This window comes from Lissotriton vulgaris, chromosome 6 (genome assembly GCF_964263255.1).
Source record: "Lissotriton vulgaris chromosome 6, aLisVul1.2, whole genome shotgun sequence".
NCBI lineage: Eukaryota > Metazoa > Chordata > Amphibia > Caudata > Salamandridae > Lissotriton > Lissotriton vulgaris.
In genome coordinates, this window is record NC_141694.1 from 1,771,879,962 (window position 1) to 1,771,889,142 (window position 9,181).

Sequence of the window (9,181 nt, forward strand, 5' to 3'; positions counted from 1 at the left end):
ATGTGCAGGTGGTGTGCCTTGCGGACATGACAATTTCACATGTGTGTGCAAAGTTTCCCGGTTCGGCCCATGATTCGTACATCATGAGGAACAGCATGGTGCCACTGATGATGAAGAATCTGCATCCTGAAGGTGCCTGGATTGTGGGTGAGTTTCACTACTGCAATGGCGTGCTGTGTGTCACTTGCTGCACTCTGGCTGTACAACATTGCAATGTGTGTTTGCCGTTCACAGGTGACTCAGCATATCTCCAGTCGCCCATGGCTGTTGAGCCCACTACGGAATCCCCGGACACCAGCAGACATCCGCTACAATGATGCCCATGGCAGGACCCGACGGGTGATCGAGCGGACTTTCGGACTGCTGAAGTCAAGGCTCCGGTGCCTTGACAGGACCGGAGGCGCACTGGCATATTCGCCTGGGAAGGGGTGCAAGATCTTTGTGGCATGCTGTATGCTGCACAACCTGGCCATCCACAGGAGGGTCCCCCTGCTCAGGGACCTCAATCCAGTGATGAGGACAGTGGAGAGGAGAAAGGAGTTGATCAGCGCCAACAGCTCATTGAACGCTACTTCACTTGAAGGTGGCTGACGAGGTACAACGTGCACATTGTCTGATGTTGTTCTTGTTATTAATGGCTATGCGTGGCAGTAACCAATGGGCACATGTACTGTCACCCATGTGTGTAGTTTGTGAAATGGAAGTTCAGTGCCGAGATGTGTATAGGACTGTATTTGTGCACATCTGCTAGACATTGTGTAATATGGCTGTGAAGTTTAGGTTATTTTGTGTGCAGTGATCTGTGTGTTGCCACAATGACACCAGTGACTGTTGTTCTGTTGTGTCTCCCTAGGTGCTACAGAGGGTTCCTGGCCTGCATACTGTACATCATTGGTACACATCATGGACATCTGCAACTATGCAAATACTGCACTATAAAATTCACAACACAAATTCTTGTGCATCAGGGATTTTATTTTTGGAGTGTACATGTGATTGGTGCGGTGATATTTACATGAACGTGTGGAATGAGCAGTGAGTTGACAGTCCAGTTCAATGAGTTGTAAGAGTAGACACCACATGGATGCGGTGACCCAGTCCAACAGTGAGGTGCCATTGCCAGGGCAATGTGGGGAAGGATAGTCCAAACTGTGAATGCAGTTGGGAAGAGGGTTGTCTTCATGGCTGGCTCCGTGACTGGCGAGTGGTAGGTGCATTGCCTCCAGAGACTCCCAGGCTCTTCTTAGGACGCCCCCTAGATCTTTTTGGTGGGGGGGGGCCTGCGGATTGGCCAGCGACGTCAGGGGACTCGTCCCTCTCTGTTGGCGCAGGGGAGGATGGAGCACTGTCATCCTGCGGCACAACAGGAGGGGACGGAGGTGGTGGTTGGGACAATCAATCAATCAATCAATCAGTGACACTTATAAAGCGCGCTACATACCCGTGGGGTCTCAAGGCGCTGGGGGGGGGGGAGCCGCTACTGCTCGAACAGCCAGGTCTTCAGCTTCTTCCTGAAGGAGAGGTGGTCTTGGGTCAGGCGCAGGTCGGTCGGGAGGGAGTTCCAGGTCTTGGCGGCCAGGTGGGAGAAGGACCTTCCTCCTGTAGTCGCTCTTCGGATGCGGGGGACGGCGGCGAGGGCGTGGTTGGCTGATCGGAGGTGGCGTTTGGGAGCGTAGAAGTTGACTCGGCTGTTGAGGTAGCTCGGGCCTTGGTCGTGTAGGGCTTTGTGTGCGTGGGTGAGGAGGCGGAAGGTGATTCTTTTGTTGACGGGGAGCCAGTGAAGGTCTCGCAGATGTCCGGAGATGTGGCTGGTTCGTGGGATGTCGAGGATGAGTCTGGCTGAGGCGTTCTGGATCCGCTGGAGTCTCTTCTGGAGCTTGGCGGTGGTCCCGGCGTAGAGGGCGTTGCCGTAGTCCAGTCGGCTGGTGACGAGGGCCTGGGTGACGGTCTTCCTGGTCTCGGTGGGGATCCACCAGAAGATCTTCCGTAGCATGCGTAGGATGTTGAAGCATGCCGAGGAGACGTTGTTGACTTGCCTGGTCATGGAGAGGGAGGAGTCCAGGATGAAGCCCAGGTTGCGTGCATGGTCTGTCGGTTTGGGTGCGGTGCCCAGGGCGGGAGGCCACCAGGAGTCGTCCCAGGCGGAGGGAAAGGAGCCCAGGATGAGGACCTCCGTCTTGTCCGAGTTCAGTTTCAGGCGGCTGGTCGTCATCCACTCGGCTACCTCTTTCATCCCTTCGTGCAGGTTGGCTCTGGCGGCGGCGGGGTCGTTGGTCAGGGAGAGGATCAGCTGGGTGTCGTCGGCGTAGGAGATTATGCTGAGGTTGTGTTTGCGTACGATGGCCGCGAGGGGGCTCATGTAGACGTTGAAGAGGGTGGGGCTCAGAGATGATCCTTGGGGGACGCCGCAGATGACTTCGGTGGCCTCTGACTTGTACGGTGGTAGGCGGACTCTCTGTGTTCTCCCGTCGAGGAAGGAGGTGATCCACTCCAGCGCCTTGTCCTGGATTCCGACGTTGCTGAGACGCCGTACTAGGGTGCGGTGGCAGACCGTGTCGAATGCCGCGGAGAGGTCTAGGAGGATGAGGGCCGCTGTTTCTCCATTGTCCATCAGGGCTCGGATGTCGTCGGTGGCGGCGATGAGGGCGGTCTCGGTGCTGTGGTTGGCTCGGAAGCCGGACTGTGAGGGGTCGAGGGTCACAGGCCTGTCCCTCTGCAACGCCACTTGCTGGCCCATGAAGTCCACCATCTGTCCCAGACGGTTATCGATGGACCTCATCAGCAGGATGAGCTCCCTCATGAGTTCATCAGACCGGCCACTTTGTCCCTGGACCTCTTGGTAGGCCTCCACAACTCTGGTGAAGTGGTCATGGGATGGTGTCCTCTCCTCCCGAGGTCTGGTGGTGACCCTGGCCCTCCCACTTGTTCTGACGCCACGGACCTCTTCCCTCGCCACTGGGGAGCCACGCACTCTCTCCCTGCCCTCCGCAGCTGTTGGTGTGGGTTGGTCGTCCCTGGGGACAGGGAGATTGCTGCAGGTGGTACTGGTGGTCCTGGTGGTGTTGGTGGCAGTGGCGGTGGTGGCCGTGGTGGTTGCGGTGTTAGAGGCCGTGGCTGCAGGGTCTGCTGCGTTGTAGTGGCAGCAGAGATGGTGGTGGGGAGGATGGGGGCATGGGACCTCTTGGTCTGTGGCACACCTGATGGGCCAGGCTGAAGCTCATCATCCAAACTGTCCTGGGAGTCTACTTCTGAGAGTCCATGGGCCGGGGGTGGAGACTGGCTCTGCTGGTCGTTGGTGTTGTCCTCAGCAGTGAGTTCTTCGTCACCTGTGGAGTAGATGGGGAGTGGTCAGTGTTAGTGTCATCTGCGTATCATCATCTGTCTGTACACTACTTACATGTGCAGTCATCAGTAGTAGTAATAATGGCAACACCGTGTAACATTTCATAGTGCTGGGGGACATCATGGAGTCATACATATTGATTGTCAATGCTTTGGGTTAGATTGTTGTAGGTTTACTGGATGCAGGTAACGCACACACACTTCATGCGGAATTACTGTAGATACGCACCTGTTAACTGACTGTGCAGGAGGCAATGGCTGACACATGCTGATGGGTGGGGGAGGCCTCCATGATGCTGGGGTGTGGGACAGGGGGGATGGTGGGAGTAGTAGTGCAGGCCTCCCTCCCTCCCACACACTCCCAGTGAAGATGACTACCAACCTGTAAGTCTGTTTGTCAAACAGTGCCTTAGCTGACACATGCTGCTGGGTGGGGGAGGCCTCCATGATGCTGGGGTGTGGGACAGGGGGGGATGGTGGGAGTAGTAGTGCAGGCCTCCCTCCCTCCCACACACTCCCAGTGAAGATGGCTACCAACCTGTGAGTCTGTTAGTTAAACAGTGCAATGGCTGACACATGCTGCTGGGTGGGGGGGGGCCTCCATGATGCTGGGGTGTGGGACAGGGGGGATGGTGGGAGTAGTAGTGCAGGCCTCCCTCCCTCCCACACACTCCCAGTGAAGATGGCTACCAACCTGTAAGTATGTTTGTCAAACAATGCAATGGCTGACACATGCTGCTGGGTGGGGGAGGCCTCCATGATGCTGGGGTGTGGGACAGGGGGGATGCTGGGAGTTGTGATACAACCCTCCCACCCGAAAACAGTGCTCCAATACAAGATGGCTACCAACCTGTAAGTCTGTTTGTCAAACAGTGCAATAGCTGACACATGCTCCTGGGTGGGGGAGGCCTCCATACTGCTCAGCTTTGATACAGGGGGTATGGTGTGAGTTGTTGTACAGATCTCCCTCGCCCATACAGGCCTCCTAAGCAGGGTGGCTGGCTACATGTTGGGTGGGGATGGACAGTAAAATGGTGTTTGGGTATTGCAAGGAGGTAATTCTCATTGTGGTGTTGGACATTTGTCTGTACTTACCAGCCTCCGCTCCCCTGGCTACTCCTGTGAGACTCTCAGGTAGAAGGATGGCAAGCACCTTCTCCTCCCATGATGTGAATGTCTTTTGTGGGATGGGAGGGCCACTGTCAGTCACGTTTGCCAGCGCCCAGTTCTTGCTCCTCTTCTCCTTGACAACCCTCTTCAGGTCATGCCACCGCTTCATGATCTCCTTCTTGGATCTTGGGGTGGCCCCTACTGCATTCACCCTTTGGACTATCCTTTCCCACATTTGTGTCCTGGTGGCTAATGGTGTCTGTTGGACCAGGCTACCAAATAGTTGTGGCTCTACTCTTATAATCTCGTTGACCATGACTGTCAACTCACTCTCGGTGAATTTGGGCATTTTCTGTGATGTCATGGTGTGGGGGGGGTTGAGGTGTTTGTGGGTGCAGGGGTGTGTGGGTGCAGGAGTGTGGTGATGATGTGTGTGGGATGTTGTGTGGTGGGGGTTTGTTTGTGATGGTGTGGTGGTGGTTGGTGGGTGGGTGTGCTGTGCTCTTTTGCCTCTCCTGTCAGATGTGGTGTATGGCCTTGTCTTCTGGAGTGATGCAAAGGATTGTGGTCAGTGCAGGGGGTGGCTTTGTACTCAGATGTGTGGGTGTGTCCAATAGGATTTAGGTGGTCAGGTGTGTTGTGGGATTGGTTCTGTGGTTCTGTGTATTAATTTTGGTTAGTTATGTTTCTGTGTATGTGTGTTGTATGTTTTGGGTGCAGGGCTACTTTGTTTATGCAGTGTTAGGCATCACTGCGGTGTTTTCACATCGTCCGCCATGTTTATCATGTTCATCCGCAGCGGTGGCTTTGCTGCTGCTTGTCCGCCATTTCTCCCATTCACTCCAGGGTGCGTCCGCGGCGGTCGGGGTGGGCGGTTCCGGCTGCAACACCCTCGGGGTTATCGTAATTTCCCGTGCGGTGTCTCCGATGTCCCTGTGGACGGTTTTGTGTTATCCGCTGCTTTTCTGGCCACCGCGGTCGGAGTTTTGCCATCACCGTACGCGTCGGGCGGTTTTCATTTGGCAGCTACTGCCGCGGTCGGTTTTTCATGGCGGGTGATCCTAATTTGCATGCCGGTTTTTCCGCGGTCATGGCGGGCGGTTGTTTTCCGCCTCCATGGCGGTCGGGGTGGTTTTCCGCACGCTATCCTAATAGGCCCCCAGGTATGCAAAATTTTAGCATGGTATAGGTGTTTGTTTTGTTGTCTTGTGTGTTTGCCTATTTTGTTATTATCAAAATTAACCCAAACTACAATTGGTATAGCATTTGTATTATCTACATATTCAACTATACCTGTTGCGCCATTAGTTAAAACATCATTTACATCAATATTAGAAGTTAAATCATAACGTAGTTTAATTGAAATATGTAATATCTTTGGTAAGCCCATTGTTTGTGTTGAGTTTGTAGGTAATTGTTTTAATATTGCTTCTTTTACTTCTACACTTAAGTCTGCTGCCACTGTTTCTATTGCTGTTGTTGTATACATTGTATAGTGCTGTATGTGATGCATTAAAACATTGTTATTTATTTAATTAACATCTTTGTTTGTAGCCATTATATATGGTATAGTTTGTATTATACTTGAGTCAGGCTCTATTTGCCGAGCTTTTAAGTTTTTTATATCAGTCTTTGTATGTTCACCTATTTTTAACTTATTAGGCATTTGTGCAAATGGTAAGTCATTTATTTGTCTCATTATTTTTGTGAGTTCATATAATTTAAAATGTGTTTGCCATAGGTTTGTGCTTAACGGTCCATACAAATGTTTCAGATTGTCAAATATGTCTGTATCAAAAACTGGTTTTAATTGATAAAAGTCTCCAATTGCTAATATGGATATACCCCTAAAAGGTTTGTCAGATGCTTTTATTTCTTGCAATCTAGTGTGTATAAAAGTGAACCTATTTGCACCTACCATTGATATTTCATCTATCATTAAGACTTTCAGATGCATTAGTTGAGTTTGTAGTGCACCTCTGTTTTCATGGGTTATTTGCTTATATGCAAAACTTTGTGATATTGGTATTTTAAATGTACTATGTAATGTTTTCCCATTTATATTATGTGCTGCTTTTCCTGTTGGTGCTATAAGTAATATGTAAATGTGTCTGGATGTTCTCCTGCTTTAGTATTGTAGTATCGTATTAGAGTTTGATAAAGTGCAGTTATAAGAAAACTTTTACCTACTCCTGCACCACCAGTACAAAAAGTGTAGCAAGATGTGTTTTGTGTTTTTAGCCAATTTAAGTGGTGATATATAAAGTTGAGTTGTTCAGGTGTTAAATTTTGCATTATGTTAGTGTATTCTTCTTGTGGTAGTACATTGTTTAATAATATTTCTTCTTCTGTAATAGTTCTAATTCCTAAATCTAGTGCTAAATCGTATTGTAGTCCTTGTTGATATTGTTGTGTGTTATCTTGTATATCATCTATTGATATTGTTGCTATAGGTGATGATGTCGGTGTGAGCATATTGTCATCATTACCTATATCATTATCATTAGTTACTGTACTTTGTTTATTATATAAGTAATAGATTTCAATAACTTCTTTTTGTACTTCTAAGTATCTTTCATAGTATGTATCTTTGTGAAAAATTATATTGCTCTCTATTCTATTCTCCATGGGTAATAAAGCATTAATAATTATCTGAAAATAATTCTTAGAGTCATTTAGTTTATTAAATCTACAATAACGTATACTTTTGTTTTTTTTTACGTTGAGAATATAATATGCTGCCTTTTTTACTAAGTAAATCATCTATTGGAAGTTCTTCTTCATATGAGCTATAAAAATTAGTTTCTAAAAGGAAATTATCATAGCTGCTTTGTAAATTTTTCTGTGAGTTTTATTTGTTTTATTGTATTTAGATGCATAATCAGCTAAAGTACATTGTTGTAATGTTATTGGACGCTTGCTGTACTTATTAATTATATTGTCAAATTGTATTTTTGTTGATGTCTCTGGTAATTTGTTAATTGTATTCATGTCTTTCATTAAGTATGTTCGTTTGTCTGGCATACTTGTATTGATAAATACAAATAATCTTGAACTTTTCCTTAATGGAATTTGCAATATGAGGTAAGCGGCTTCTTGTGCAGTAATTTGCATACAATTTAAGAATGTATTGCCAATATGCTTTAATTGTTCTTTAATGTTCGGATTATGATAAACTTCTTTTGCAGCTTGTGCAATTATTTTACTTAATCCTCGCTGCGATTTGCTAATATATGAAACATTATATACTGCACAAGCATATGCATCTAGAACATACTGTATATCTATGTTAGCTTGCCATGCTTGCAAAATTATTTTATGGAAAGTAATTGATAAAACATTCAGCTGGCGTTCTTTTTAAAACAATAGTTGTTTTGTCTATTTGTGATTGTATACATGTTATATATTGTTGCTCACTTAATTGCATATGTTCTAAAAAATCTTTCATATGTGTAACTTGGAAATTGTTGTGTATTCATTGTTGAATGTATTAAATGTATGTGTTGCTTTAGGATACTATCTGTTTTGTCTACCTGTAATGGTTTCAGTATAATAGTATGTGGCATAAAATATATTGATATTTGCATGTTCTCTTATGTTTTATTCGACAATTTTTAGTATGTCCATGTTTTTGTAATGGTAGTAAATACTCTAAAGATGTGTCTTCTGTCTTGCTACATGTTATGCGTTTCTTTATACAATTGATTACTTTTTCATCTTTTTCTAATGCCATATTGTGGTGCATTATTAATCCATAGCAATGCATGTATATGTGGTGATCCTCTTTGCTGAAATTCTACTCTGTAAAAGTAATCATTTATTTTTCCTATTGGATTACTTTTGTGTAATAAAATACAGTTAAATAATTTTCTTACTTGATAATCAAAGTGCCGTGCACATGTTATAGGGTCTTGCTGAATCAAACTATATTTTGTTTCCCAAGACATACTTTGGAATTCTTCTTTGGTACATTCTTTGTTCTTTTTTATACGCAATAGTATATTAATTAAATGATACCATGTTGTTTCTGCTGCTGATAAAGTCAGAAAAAATGTTGGTATGCCTAATTGTCGTATCATTGCAATTAATCTCTTTTGCAATTTTCCCATTAGGTAGGAGAACTCCGTATTGTTTTCAATATTTTATATCCTTCATCGTATTGTAGTATCCCTTGTAAGTTGTCTTTTATATCTTTTACTGTTATAAATTTTCAATTATTGAAATGTTTTCTAAGTGATATAAATATTTCGTCTTGTATTTGTTTAATATGTACCTTTTGCAATTTAAAAAACATATTTGTTATACAATTAGCTACTCTTTTGTCATAACATCTTAATTCCCATTTACATATTGTACTGTAATGTACTGGTATATGTCTATCTTCATTTGCTAGTCTGCGCTCTCCACAAAATATTTTTGGGAATGCTAAGTATTCGGAATCTTTATCTTCATATAAAACATGTGGTGTATTATTTTCTGGAGGGGCTAAACTTAATACATTTATGTTATCTGTTGTAATTGTTTCATTTGTTAAAAATGTATCTAAATTGCCTACTGGTATGTTATCTATAGTACTTGAAGTATTGGTTGCTTCAGAAGTGTTTATATTACTGTTGTTTGGTATGGTGTATATTCCCAAACTGTATTTACTGTTATTCCATATTCTTTAAACAAATTGCTATTGTATGCTAGCCATAAAGCTGCATGTATTACTATGTTAGGTCTTACA